The following is a 15,004-nucleotide window of genomic DNA, read 5'->3' as shown; positions in this document are numbered from 1 at the left end:
TCCCTATTTCTACCCCGTTCCCACTACTCTCAGATCACAACCACAAATGGTTGTGTGTAGATCATTTTGGAAGGAAGTGTCCAATAGACATGTGCTGGACCACAGGTAGTCAGTAAGATACATTTCTCTTCCCTTGGGTCTGTATTCCTTTCTGGTAAGTGTGTCCTACCTAACATCCTTTAAACTCAAACAAAAACATAAATGTAACAACATAAAAGATATCATAGCACTTTCAGTAAATTAGCCTGATTTTTTTTTCTTAAATCATTCTTCTGGACACCTCTGCTTTGTAATTTTAGCTCAGACATTAAAAACAGGCTAAGTATAACATTTTTAGAGGAAGAGCTTTAAAGAACCTTGGGTTCTTTATTTATGATTCATATCGGCTTATAGGGGTGAGGGGGTTTGCTTAGAGAATAAAGGTTATAACCTGTTCTGTCTGCTGAGACAGTGACTTTAATTACATTTAATTACCATCCTCTTTGTATGTTACTTGATCCACTCATTTGTTTAGAAGCATATTGATAAATACAGCCCTGGCTTAACCCTGTGCCCTTCAGCCCTTCTGGAATTGCAACCAGGCTTCAGTGAGTTGCCATGTGTATATGTCAGACATCGTCAGTAGTGAGAAATAGTTTCTTTCTAGATAACAGATATATCTTTTTTCTTCTAGAGAAAAATGTATATTCCATGAAAAAGTAACTTTTACAAAATGTTTTCAAGATGTTGGCTAAGATTCAAATTATAAGCCACAGCTTAGAAAATCAGTATATCCACACGTCTCACAAACATATTTCATAAATCTTTGAAAATGTTTCAGCAAGTATTTTTGTGTAGATATTTGTTTTAGCAAGTATTTATCAAAATGTATATTTATTATATTAATAAATCTATACATCTGAGAAATACCAGAAAGGTGGTATCTTAATCCCTTCGACGACATTTTGCCCTTCTTGTATGTTTTAGTAGTTTGCTTGTTAATGACACGGAACTGCCTATTCTCACTGGCCAGTGTGGCAAAAAGTAGCATTCTAAATCTTGTAACTAGTTTAAAAATCATGTAATAAAGAATAATCAGCAATGAGCAACAGCTATCTTAAAAGAAATTCTTTCCCATAAATTATGTAACTCCATGATACTTGGTATTTAATACACAATGCATATATAATATTTTAAATTTGCATTATGTTTATCTGTCTATAATAACAGAAATTAAGAAACATCATATATGTAAAAATATTTGTAATAATTAGTGTGTTTTATGATGGACAAGTATAGAAAAGTATTAACAAATGAGAAAACCTAGTTGGATCTGATAGAGAAATAAGGAAGTTCTTCTTGACACTGAAAATTGTATGTAGATTTGGAATTATTTCAAAAATATATTACATGTGAAGATATATAATATTTGCATGTGCATTGATTGTTATAATATTCTCACAGTTTTTACATTATGGTAGTTTAATTTGTGTGTCAATTAGTTTTATAATCAACAACTTTTGCAAACTCTTGATCATTTAATATTCTGAGCAAATAATTTATTTTTGTCTTTGAAAAAAGAAAATATTAGAAGAACACAGTGTTTTATGTCAAATAAGGACAATACTATTAACTATCTATTGCTACTAACATATTGAATTTTTAATTTGCTAAGAATATTTCCAGTTTCTAATTCTAGAATACCTACCACAATTTCAAGTTATATTGAAAACAGTTTTGCTAAATTGTGTTTGCTTAAATCATTATCAGCCAAAAGATTTTTATTTCAACATTCTAAGGTCTAGATCATGGTTTCATAAAAATCACAATACGAAGGGAAGAAAAAGAAAAAAGAAAGGAAGAAAGAAGGAAAAATGAGAAAACATTGATTCCCCACACACATATGTATCAAATACCAGAAATCTGGCTCATAAATCAGGAAGAACACAGGAAGATATAACTGGAGTCCTTCCTTGTTCCTGTGTTACAGCCAAAATCCTGACATTCAGGCATATTTACAAGACCCATGTTCCAGTAAGCCCACATGTGCTTTGTGGGGGCTGAAAAGAATGTGAAGTGATTTCACATGGCAACTTTTCCAGAAGGCTGGGTGAAGAACATGGTATCCTTTGAAAGAGAAAATCATTTTTTGTTTGTTTATCAGTAGCAATTATTCCCTTTCCTTTTGCTTACGCATGAAATAGCCCTGGGAGATGTGCTGAGGAAGAAGTCCAGATCATTCGCATCTTGTTGGTTCAAAGGACAAGATTTGGGCCCTTTGTACCTGAGGGATGCTTCATCCTGACTTGGGACTCAGTCCACTTATCATGCCCATAAATCCTTCTGTGTACCAACACCTCTGTGCGAGTACCTGTGATAGTAGATTAAAATAATGAAGCTAATGATAATTACAGCACCCACCATTTAATGAGCGCATCCAGCAGGTCCTAAATGCCTACCCATTTGATCTACACTAATCTTCAAAACCACTTTTAAAGATAAGGATTATATTTTCCATGGGGGCAGGAGTATGACTTAGAACAAAGCATCATAACACATGAGCATGAAAACGTCATAATGAAACTCACTATTTTGCATATTTTGCCAACTTGTAAATTTAATAAGAATGAACCAGGAATGGTCAGACACACCTGCAACCTGAGCACTTGACTGAGGCAGGAGGATCACAGTGAGTGCAAGATGAATCTGGGCTATACAGTGAGACTGTGTCTCAAAACAACAACAAGGAATTGTTTTCATTTTATAGATAAGGAAATCAAGAGTCAAAGTTCTAAACAGTTTTCCCAGAACCACAAACAGTAACAATGTACAAGGAGAGAAATTCATCCTTTGTATTTGACTCCGACACCTGTAGCTTTTACTTAAAGCCTTCTCAAGGTCATAAGAATGACACATGACTCCTGAGACCACTAAGAGAAGTCACATGTGGACAGCATCAGGATTTTAAGCAGCTGACAAGTTCTGCTGACTGCAGTGGAAAGGAGAAACACAGCAACTCGTTGGATCTAAGAGCAGAGAAGGCTGTGTTATCTGCCTCAGTTATCACACCTGCCTGCTACTTTGGGAAAGGTGGGGACATTATATCTCCATCCTGAGTTCGTAGCAGTACCTGGCACATGTGCCTTCAGTTCTTACTTCAATAAAACAATAAGCAAAGGAGGCAATAGAGGCATCACTTGTTGAATAGAGCCTTACCTGTGTTCATGACTAGATCAGCGGGCTGGAGGGAGAAATGGACGGTGTGATGGCTTCAAGAGCAGTTTCGTTTTCTAGGCTGCCGCGTGGATGAAGAGAGGTGACACAGGCAAGTTTCCAACAATCCGGGAAACATTTCTTTAAAACATATGTCGTGCCTCTACTCGTTATGTTTTATTTTAATCTATGCATCAAAGGAATAAACAAGATTCACGATGATTCTTTCTTTCCTAGTTTCTGCTGGTTCTGTATTTGCTCTTTCTAGGCCCTGTCTAATTGTCCTGTTGATCCTACGTCACATAAGTTTCCTGGTTTTTCCTTTGTGTCAAGCTGCTTTTACTGATTTGAAATCATATTGGAATTTTTGTCCTCTTAAATCGGTATATTGGATATTTGTCTCTCTTTTCTAGTTTAGTTATCTAACTAGCTATCCAACGAGTTATCCAACTAGTTATCTAACATATATCCATCTTTTGAATTTTATTTTCTTATGCAGCCTGTTAAGAGAGAGTCTTCAGATTTCCTAGAATGCCCCATCTAAACAATCTTTAAACAACAACAACAAAAACAGAAGAAACAACCCAGGGTCCTTTGCTCCAAATTAAAGAGAGCTAGGAACACCATTCACCTTAGCTTTCCTGTTTCAGACTTTAAGACCTGGAACCCTAATAAGCCTTGCTCCTGTTGATGACCCTGTGACTTGCCAAAAGATATTCACACTATGTTGGGGTTTCACAGAACTTACAGTAGGCTAAACCTCCAAAGAATAATTTTCCCTGGCACTTTGTGATGTATAGAAATTCTTCACTGCTAATTAGCAGAGGCATATTATTGTGTAAAAATAACCAAGAGTTTGCGTAAACAGATCCAATTTTCTGACTTAATGCCTGAAAACATTCTAAGCGTGGAAACATGCAGAGTTGTGGGCTTTCTCTGTCCCTTGCCACTTGATGCCTGCATAGCAGAGCTTAGTATAAACTGTCTTTTTGCTCCTATTTTACCTTCTGAAGCTCTGAGTCCCTGAAGGAAGTTTTAAAACAATGTCTGCATTTCTCGACTTTGCCTCACTTGTAAACGCAACAGCATTGAAGCGTTTTCAAGTTGATTTCCTCCTTTAAAGCCAAAATGTATATGGGAATGAGCTAATTCTGTATTATTGATCGGTCATGACTAGTGGAGTCTTCTTGTAATAGTTCACTTGGTGAGGTGGCCTGAGCCACCGGAGGTACTAATTACTACAGTGCTGAGCAGATGAAGAAGGATGGAGTGTTTTCTTAGTGGGCTCTCTAAACAGTGGAGCCGAGAAGGCAAGACGGCGCCTGTTTCACACTGACAGGGCCGATAGATTTAATATGTTCCCCGGAGCTTCTCATCACATTATAACTCTTTCTGTGATGGTCAGTTTGGGGTCTGCTTATGTGACCTGACTTTCAACTTGTTTGAATAGCTTTCAGCCTGCTCGGGAGTTATGAGCTACCGGATTGTCATGTTGTTTAAGAACCAAGGAAACAGCAACAGTCCTGCCTGGAAGCTCCTTACAGGGACCACGACTGAGCTCTTCATGACCAAGCTGAGTCAGAGCAGAACCTGGAGGAATCGTTACATGCTTGGAACCGCGTGTCTGGAAGGCCTTGTCATCATGTAAATCTGTGTTGCCCCGCTGCACAGCGGCAGTGTGTTTAGCTCTCGCTATCATTCATTCCCCGTGGTCCAAACTGTTGTCACACCAGCAGGGTCCCCTTCTCAGTTGGCTGACGTCATTGGTCAGCACTTCCGCAGAACGCAGAAGGTCTCCTAAATACCCATCCCCCAGGCCTGGCGTGTGCAACTGAAACTACAGAAGTCCTGATGTGTCCGGGGATGACCTGAAGAACTGCATCCAGCTTTGCGAGGCCGCTGATTAGAATTCTTGCCAAGTGTTGTATTACGCAGGGCTTCTTCATTTTGGCTGTAAATTACATCGCAAAGTTTTCAAGGATGAGGAAGTTTGTACTTTCTTATTTCATAAGCCCGCGTGGTAAACACAGCTCTCCTTCAAGCCGTCGGAGGTGTTGGGTGTGTTCACTGTGTTAAATATAGGGCTCCTTTGTGAAGAAAAGAACACATGGCTCGTTTTAACTTCTTTTACAAGCATTTAAGATGAAGCAAAATGGTCCTTCTTGGGAGGGAAAACAGAGATGTAGATGAGGGGCAGGTGTCTCTAACACAGTGCTTTGTTCTGTCCAGAATCTGTTCCAAGAATGCGAAGAATCAACAGAATTTTCTTTATTGACCTAGAGAAACCACTCTCCCAGGCTGTCCCACTAGCGACTTTCTGGTTTCTTTGTTCCTGGGTCAGTATGTGAATCAAAGGCTCCCGATCAGTAGGAAACTCTGGTGGAGAGCTAAGTAGCGGTCATACAATCACCACTCTGAGGCAGAACCCCTGTGTCTTGTTGGAGACCTAGGGAACAAAGTAGGTTAGACAGAGGTTGGCCTTGGAGTTGCCACAGATTGAGTGCTTTTGATCTGGCCACTGGGGCTTGACTAAGGAGAAGGAGAAAGCTGCGCTCCATCCATTTCTGGAAATGCATTTCCCTTTGGTGGCAGCTTTGTAGCAGGGTGTCTTCGATAGTCTCTGAAGGTGGGGGACGCTTCAGCAATCTAACCAGTACACATACTGGGTTCGGGACCTAGAGACTAGATTTCCACTGAATGGTTGATGGGGACCAGTTCTCTCCTATATGGATTTCACTCAGCAAACTGTTGTCCTCTCCTTTTTTAATTTAATGTTTTTGAGAACTTTGTATATGAGCACTGTATTCCTCACCTCAACTTCCTCCTGTGTTCACCCTCACAAACTCATAGTTTCATACACACACACACATATGTATATATATTCATGTGTATATTGTACATTATGTACATGTGTCTAGGACTGAAGCCTTGGGATTGGGCATCCTACATCCTATGTGCAAGAGTTTCCAACTGGTTCTCTGTATTCTTGAATTCCCCCCTTTTTTTTCTTAAGGAAAAACATTTGAGCATAATAATTTAGAAGTATTTTAAAAGAACATTAGAAAATCCAAGAGCACATGCACACATGGCCACAGAGTCACATACGGAAATTACACATGGCACTATTTGGTGCTTTCATACCAGTTTACATAGGTCTATATTCTTTAAATGATAAAACTTAATTTAAAAAATGGTGCTTGCCTTTTCTTTGCCAAGTTTTTTTTTTTTTCTGATACAGTTCTGTCTTAGGGTTTTATTGCTGTAAAGAGACACCACGAATGTGACAACTCTTAAAAAGGAAAACATTTAATTGGGGCTGGCTTATAGTTTCAGAGGTTATAGTATCATCATGGTGGGAAGCAGCAGCCCACAGGCAGGCATGGTGCTGGAGAATGATCTGAGAGTTCTTCATCTGGATCAACAGGCAGCAGGTGGTGAACAGACTGGAGTTTCAGAACCATCAAAGCCTTCCTCCTAGTGATACCTTCTTCAACAAGCCACGTCTACTCCAACGAGGTGCAACTAACAGTGCCACTCCCTATGGGCCTATGATGGCCATTTTCCTTCGAACCATCCCAAATTCCTTGAATATTTAGAATTTTAGACCCCAGATCTTATAAGTATACATACTGGGATGCTGCAAGAGCCTCCAAGCACTGCCAACTTGGCAGGCTGTAGAACTTCTGGAGATGGGTCCCGTGAGCATACCTTGGGGGATATCTTGCTTTGGTTAATTGTGGCAGGACAATTCCCTCAGTAGGGGATCTTAGACTGCAACTAATGAAGGTAACTGGGAAATAGCATGCTTTCACCCTTCTGTTTCCTGATTGTGGGTGCCCTCCCATCAGCTGCTTCAAGCCTCTTCCACCTTGACTAACCACCATGGTGGTCTGTGCCCTTGACTTGTGAGCTAGGGCAACCCTTTTATATGCGGCTTTTTGGCAGAGTATTTATCACAACAATAGGGAGATAAACTAAGACACTAGAACTTTTACTAAAAAAGACATGATAAAATTTCATCAGAACTATATAATCTAAGTTGCATTAGATTTTTCCCATAAAAACAAAATCAAGTTATGAAGTATAGAGAATAAGTAGCCTTTTGGCTCCAAATTAGTCTTTAATAAGTGTAGGCCAAGTTTTCTTTTTAATCAGAATAGAATTTCAAGTGAAAGAATAATTGTAATGCTTGGCAGGATGATCAAAGTGTTTCTTGCCCCCAAATTTATTCTTCGTATGAGATGATTCCCTCAGAGTACATCTTGAAAATAAATAATGGTTAAAGAGAGAGTCAATGTTAGGATTGGGCAGTAAACAACACATTTGCTTGTGTGCTTTGCAGAGAAGGCCACTTGACATCTCTCTCTAGAATCAGTGCTCTGCCCCCACCCTTTCAGCCCGGGGAAAGCAGACTCTGGCCAAAGGTTTGCCAAACCTGACTTTCCCTTGTGTGTGTCTCAAGTTTCTCCTTTTATGCAAACATACATCCACAGAAAGGGCCTTAACTGTTCTCTTTTAAGCATTCAGGGGAAAGTGCAAAAAGATTTCTCTCCTGAAGATTTTTCTGTCTTTCATCATCTCGCCTCTAACCCATGGCCATTTCCTAGAGCCTAGGAGAGGATGAGCTATAACATGACAGGTTTGCTTCCTTGGATGAAGAAAACGAGACGGGAGCCCACAACACGATTGAAGTTTAAAAGCCAAACTCCTCCAGGAAAGAGTACCTTTCTCCGCAGATCTCATTCCCTGATAAAACAAATGAATTTGTCTTAGAGGTACCTGTTAATTCTGCCCTACATCATCCCCAGGCTGAACTTGCGTCCCCAGCCGCTGGGAAGGTTCTGGTACAAGAGGATTCATTAAGTTGGCTCATTTTTTTTTTCTTCTCCAAAAGAGAAAGGTCTGTCTTCCTCCTGCTTTCAGTTTGACCTGATCTCTATTAAGAAGACTTCCACTGCAAGGAGGGCAGGCTGTGTCGTTAACCCAGGTGAAGTTACACACCCAAGGAGGTCCGTAATGACTGCTCCGAGAAGGCAGCTAGAATTTCTTCTTCGCTTGAGGTCAAGATTCCCATTACTGTTTAGACTCTATTAACACCAGACTTGTGGTTTCTGTTGAGAAATTGTCCTTAAAAGCAATGTAGTGTTAGGACTTGGCTTTCCATAATTCTCCAAGAACATTCTCTTCTTGGATCGAAATCCCAAGATGCGTTCGGATAAGAAATGATTTGTGAGACTGTTTCCGTCTCAAGTAAATTGCTGGATTAAAGACCATAATAAAGATGTGTTACCAAGTTTGCAAGGGACCTTTCCAAAATACTGTCTCCTGTTTATTAGCATCTTACAGCACCCCTGGCACCAGCTAATATAGCCCCTAAACACTCTATCATCTCTGATGGGAAATTTACTCCTCAGTCAAACTGTCTCCACACTTCCAGGGAAATATGATCCTCATTCCCTTCCCTGGGACCAGTAGTATCTACCTCCAGTAAATCCACCCTTATTGTTGATGGAAATATCCCTCCCTGGTGAGATTTGGTGAAATCTAAGTAATACAAGGCCACATGGCCATTACACTGGAACGGTTGTGATTCTTTTTCCCCAGCTGCTCTTTCTCTTTAATACTGCCATCAGTACTTAGTACTTACAGTACTTAGTACTTACTCTCACCGCTCCAACCCCCACAATGACCTGCTGCGGGGTCCCTCACTCTAGTATTCACCTCACAATATTTTGTCAGTTCTTAATTTTCTAGCACTTGATATTTCTATAGTGACCACAGAGAAACATCTCGTCTACGACTTCAAAGGATGCACCACAAATTAATTAAAATATATGCTTGGAAATTGGAAATTACATCAGGCTCTTAGTTACAGACACCTCACATTAGGACAGTGAATTATGCAAAACCTAACTTAACTTTTTTGGAGAAAAACAGATTCTCTCATCCAATGAGAAACAGTTCAGTGCTAGTGGGCCTCCTCTATAGAAAGAACCAGTGACCAGGCCTTCTGAGTTCCTCCTGTAGCAAACAGTATAGGACAATCTTCAGTCTCATGGTCGCAGGGTAGTAGCCTTGGGATTAGCACCATGTTTTTATCTTTGCAGGGAGATATAAAAATAGCAAACAAAATCATAATATAATAAACAGGTAAACATGAGAAAACCCTCTATTATAGATATATACATATATATTAGAGATTCACATATAATTACACATATTTCACATATTTCTCTATATAATATCTATCCATCTATCTAACTACATATATATTTATATATAGATATGTGTATATATGTATGTATATATATGTATATATACATATATCTATATATAGATATATGAGTGAGTGAGTGAGAGAGAGAGAGAGAGAGAGAGAGAGAGAGAGAAATGCTTAGAAATCCAACCAAAGGTATCTACTTCCACTTACAGGAGCCATGTGTCTTTCTTTGTCTTTAAAAGTAATGTTGACAAATACAGGCTTTTAAAATTATACATCTTTCCACTCCAGTTAATATAGGTCTTGTCAGTAAAAAATGAGAATTATTGATACTGAGTTCACAATTAGCTATCTTTGTCATAATGTGGTTTTTCTCACTTGAGTTTTTGTTTTAGGAGGGGAGCATAGATATGTAAAAGTTGGTGCATGAGTTAGGACTTAAATAATGTTTTTACAAGAAATTATCATCTGCTAAATATAACTTGGTCACAGGCTATGCAGAATTTTAATCAGCTTGATGTCTCACCCTCAAATCCAGCAAATGAAGACTGTTAGATTGTTCATTGCTTTATATATTTCCAAGAAATTTTAGGATATTGTAAATATTTCAGAAATATTTCTCCCTCAGTGGTAGTCCAATAAGAGCAGCAGAAGTCCTCTTTTTCTTGGTTATCTATGCACTAATTGGGTCTTAGATTCTAGGAGAAAGAAGCAAATCCTGGTTTCTTAAACATCAGTCCCAGAGTAATGGGATCAGTGCTGAAGGAGTTAGATATGTGACCCATAACTAAAAGCTCTTCCTAAGAAACATGTAAATGTTTATTCCATTATACTTATCCTTTCCCTTGGACCCAACTCTCATCTTCAGATTCACCGGCAGGTTTGAGGACATTCATAGTAGTTAATTTTTGAGTCAGCCCAAAGCAGTCTCAAAGAGCTAATACAAATTCCTCACATCTGTGAAGCTTCAAGATGTAGATCTCCTTGTCACTGTATTGTATTTTCTCACAGCTATTTTTTCTCCTCCCTTAAGGGAACACTCATGTTATTCGGTACCTAGCACATAAATCTTTCATGCAGGCTCTGGGTGACCTCTCTGGGAATCAACTTTTCACCCGATTACTTCAGCTGTATTGTTTTTCTGCCCCCTCCCCACCAAGATTTCAGGACAGCTATTTAAACTTCTGCTTTTAGTTTTTAACTTGAAGGAATTGCTTTATTTTGATGATGCTGGGGAGGGGTGCACATTAATAAAGTATATATGCATGGCAAGTATTCTCAAAGTTAATGGCTTAACACAACTGTTTACTCAACTCCTAATTCTGGGAATTCAACAGTGTTAAATAGTCCTTTTTCTCTTAACTGGGCCGGTTCATATGTCTGGGACATTGCCCAGAGAGCTGACTGCTGACTGACTAGGAGGGCCCCAGATGGGACAGCTTATCTCTCTTCCACGTGGTCTCTTATCCTTCAGCCGACTGGCCTGGGATTGCTCACATGGGAGCTGAGCTGGCATGAAAAGTCTCTTGAGGCTTGGGTCTGGAATTCTGTCTTCTCCCCTCAGTGCCCAAAGCAAGTTTCAAGGTCAACCTAGATTTAAAGTTGGGGAAAGAGATTCCACCTCTCAATGAGAGGGTTTGTAGAGTAACATACATTGCAAAGAGCATGTACACACAAAGAAAATAGTTGCTGCAGTTTTTTTCTTGTTGTTGTTGCTTGTAAGATCTATCAATTAAGATTCTTCGGATGCTTATACAAGTTTCTAGAAGCTGTACTGTACAAATGCTAGATCTTTCCATTTCCTTGAGCATTCATATAGGTCCCAGTTGTAAACCTATTACATACATGCAGAAACTCTTAAGAAACATGAGCTAATGGTTTGATGCGAGAGCCCTTTTTCTTACCATCTAATAACTCCAACTTTCTTGACTGTACATTTCAGTATGATTTTTTTCAGTATTCATACATGTTCATGATTATATCACTATAATCAATATGGTAACTATGTTCTATAGAAATGATAAAGTTAATAAATGCTTGATTGTTCCTTTATATATATGGATATCCTTATCTTGACTTCAAAGACCAAAGATCAAAAGCCTTTTAATGCTCCAGGCACTTCATGATTCTTCAATAATCTTGAATAAAGTGAATCTTGAATTCTACTTGATGTGGAATGTATCTCTATGTATCTCTAATCCCAGTTAGAAATGTCTGATATTAAGGACAGAGGCTTTAGATACTTGATTAGAACTCATGGAAGATTATGATAGAATGACTCCTTAAATCAAAAGAGAATGTTCTGGTTTTTCGGTATTAGAGCTCATAGTTTTGTTGACCAATGAGTACTCACAACATTGACCGTCAGCTCATTATCTTACCACTCTCTGGAAATTTATCAAGAAAACACACTCATTCTAACTCCTGCATGACTTGACATTAATTCCATAACTTCCATTTTTTATTAATTAAGCTACAGAATTGAAGAGGAATTTACAATGAAAGGGACATGAATACAAGAAAGGGATAGTTGCTACAGTTAGTTATTTAAAAAAAATCAGTTTAAGATTTGTTGGGTATTTACCAGACTATCACATAAGATAAATACTGTACAAATGTTAGCTCTTCAAATCTCATTGAGATCAGAAGGTCCTAATAGCAAACCTAATAGCAAACCTGCACAGTAGTGCAGGACCCTACTTTAGAAACATTTTATGATGAATAGATGCATACATGATAAGGAGGTTTAGACAACTCTTAGTATATAGTTACTGCATGCTAAGTGCTATTCAAAGTTCTTGTCAGTTTACTCACAGAAAGGCAGACTGTGATAGTATGTGAACACGCCTCCCTTACAGACCAAAGGCCAAGGCATAACAAGTCAATGCCACATGCAAGTCTTCTAGCACGCTGTTTAAGACAAAGTAAGTCTCGAAAGATGTGTTTACTATGTTAGAGAATGTTATTTCCTCATAGTTTCTTACAGAATGCTTTGTGTGTGGTAGGTTTTAATAGATTCATATTGATTTGATTTCAGAAGAACCCTGTTGTATCCTATTGGGTTTCCAAGAAGTATATTCTATGAAAGGAGTCTCGTGTTTCCAGGATAATATGATTTGTGTGATTGTTTTTAGATTAAGTTACTGTCTTTTCTTTACCAAAGAAGATTAAATGAGTATATGCAAATCAACCAACCTCAGCAGTTACCTCCCCCAGAACCATTTAGAGAATTGTGTTTGCAGGCCAAGGTAGAGCCCTCACAGGACCCATTTAAAAAATAACTAGATTTTTTATTAAATAGCGCTTTTAATGCTTAAGGAAAAAAATAGTACTCTTGGTTCTGTTTGTTGTATTTTGTTTGTTTGTTTTTTTTCTGGGAAGGTGGGGAAAGAAGGGGTTGGCTCCTACACTTACTAGTCCACAGTCCATAGTGTCCATAGTGTCTCACACATTTTTGCTTATTGCTTTCTTTTTTACATTTTTTTGCCTTCATTTAAAATTGACTTGATCATTTATCAAATCCTTGATATTCAACATAATAGTAAAAGAAATGAAAAACTGTTCCCTTAAGCGCAGTCAAAACCTACCTCTCTACCCCGCCCTTAGACAGTGTTATTCTTTAGACTACAGTCTGAATAAACCTAAAATATCATGCTTAGTAAGATGACGTCGCTTAAACTTAGCCTTGTCAGATAATTGGGAGAATGATGTGTAAGAGTCAAGACCTTCAAGAATTTAGGCAGCATCATCAGGGAGGTGAATGACAAGTACACCAGTTTAGCAGCAAGCCTGGTCTTTAGGAATGTGTGGGCCTGCCATGTCCCTGATGAAGAGCAGTCATGGGCAAGACCTCAGTACTGTCTTCAGAACCATCCTGACTGAGCACAGGCAGTTTCTAGAGAGTGAACAACTTTCATGGCAGCTGTTCAAATGGAATAAAGAGGCAGGTTTTCGGTGGTTGCCGTGTTTCAGATTCTAAACTGAGTAATTAATGAAGATGATATATTTATTCAGTAAAAACAATCTGAATTTGTTTTATGAAAGCTTATAAACTACAAATCATTAAATCGGATGAGAGCTACACTTTGCCACTGGAAGTGAATATGTTAGACACACTGCCTTTAGAAATATTCCATTGTCCAGGTGAGGGGATCCAGTTCTGAGAGGAAGGCACGGGCGGCGGAGCTCGTCCTGGAAAGACTTTTCTGCTGACTGTCATCTTTTTCTGGAAAACTGGATCCTTCCAACCATATGGGGATGAACCATATGGGGATGAACCATATGGGGATGACCCACATGGACAGCAACAGCACCATGCCACCTCATCATCACCCCACCACCTCGCCCTCACACTCCCACGGTGGAGAAGGCATGATGATGCCTATGACCTTCCACTTTGACTTTAAGAATGTGGAACTCTTGTTCTCTGGTTTGGTAATCAACACACCTGGAGAGATGGCTGGAGCTTTCGTAGCAGTGTTTTTACTAGCAATGTTTTATGACGGACTCAAGATAGCCAGAGAAGGTCTGCTGCGTAAGTCTCAAGTCAGCATTCGCTACAGTTCCATGCCTGTCCCAGGACCAAACGGAACCGTCCTCATGGAGACACACAAGACTGTCGGGCAGCAGATGCTGAGCTTCCCCCACCTCCTGCAGACAGTGCTGCACATTATTCAGGTAGTCATCAGCTACTTCCTCATGCTCATCTTCATGACCTACAATGGGTACCAATGCATCGCAGTAGCAGCGGGGGCTGGGACAGGATACTTTCTCTTCAGCTGGAAGAAGGCAGTGGTAGTGGACATCACAGAGCATTGCCATTAACATCAGACTCCACATGTGGCCTTATCGATTGCTGTAGGAAGCATCTTGGAACTGAAAGATATGATTCCCCCTCCAACCATCCCTTCTCTCTTCTATCTCTATGCACACACACTTACTGAATAGAGGCTTAGTTGACAGTCTCTGAGTAGTGGTTCTTCTAGTAAGATGAAATTGACATTTCTCTTCAGAAGTCACCTGTGGGATGTCTTCTCCCTCCTAATCCTGAGCTTTGTCTAATCCAGGTAGCTCTTTAGTTAATGACATGGTTATCTGCTTTTTATTTTTCTGGTTTTGGGGTTTTGTGTATTTTTGTTTTAAATAGATAATATGTGGGTGGAATTCTGAGTCAGTGATAGAAAAGGATTTTAACTTCAAACAGGACTGATGGTAATTAGGGACATCTCACCCAACTCGGGGCTTCAGTTTCATAGTAGAAAATAATCTCATCTTAACTCAGTGAGTTCTCTAGGTGTGATGTGTTACACCAAAATACTAGTAGAGTGTGGAGAGTGGTTAGGGACTAAATACAGTCATCGAGTATGAGGAGTGTGTAATCTTGCTCTCTTATCCACGTAACACTGTGATTAGAAATGAACTTACCAATCAAAACAAAAACAGAACAATCAATGTGAGACTATAGAAATAGAGATTGTTAAATAAAACCATTGGCATTTTTCTTTGACTCAGACATTTGTTTGTCCCAAATGAACAAAGCAAAAGTTTGTAATTTTTTTCCTATTATTGTGTGTTTCCCTTGAAACAAATGAT

The 15,004-nt window shown here is 39.1% G+C and overlaps 1 protein-coding gene and 1 pseudogene across 8 annotated transcripts in view; both read left to right on the top strand.

Moving 5' to 3' along the window:
• The window catches only part of Macrod2 (mono-ADP ribosylhydrolase 2), a 1,889,233-nt gene that overhangs the window by 577,796 nt on the left and 1,296,433 nt on the right, over nt 1-15,004 (top strand). The gene's annotated exons all lie outside the window — the stretch shown is intronic.
• On the top strand, nt 13,558-14,924 carry LOC148120612 (high affinity copper uptake protein 1 pseudogene; annotated as a pseudogene).

The sequence above is a fragment of the Myodes glareolus genome, chromosome 10 (genome assembly GCF_982192425.1).
Source record: "Myodes glareolus chromosome 10, mMyoGla1.1, whole genome shotgun sequence".
In the NCBI taxonomy this organism is placed as follows: Eukaryota; Metazoa; Chordata; class Mammalia; order Rodentia; family Cricetidae; genus Myodes; species Myodes glareolus.
The sequence above is the reverse complement of the archived record's forward strand: the minus strand, read 5'-3'. Positions and strand labels throughout refer to the sequence as shown.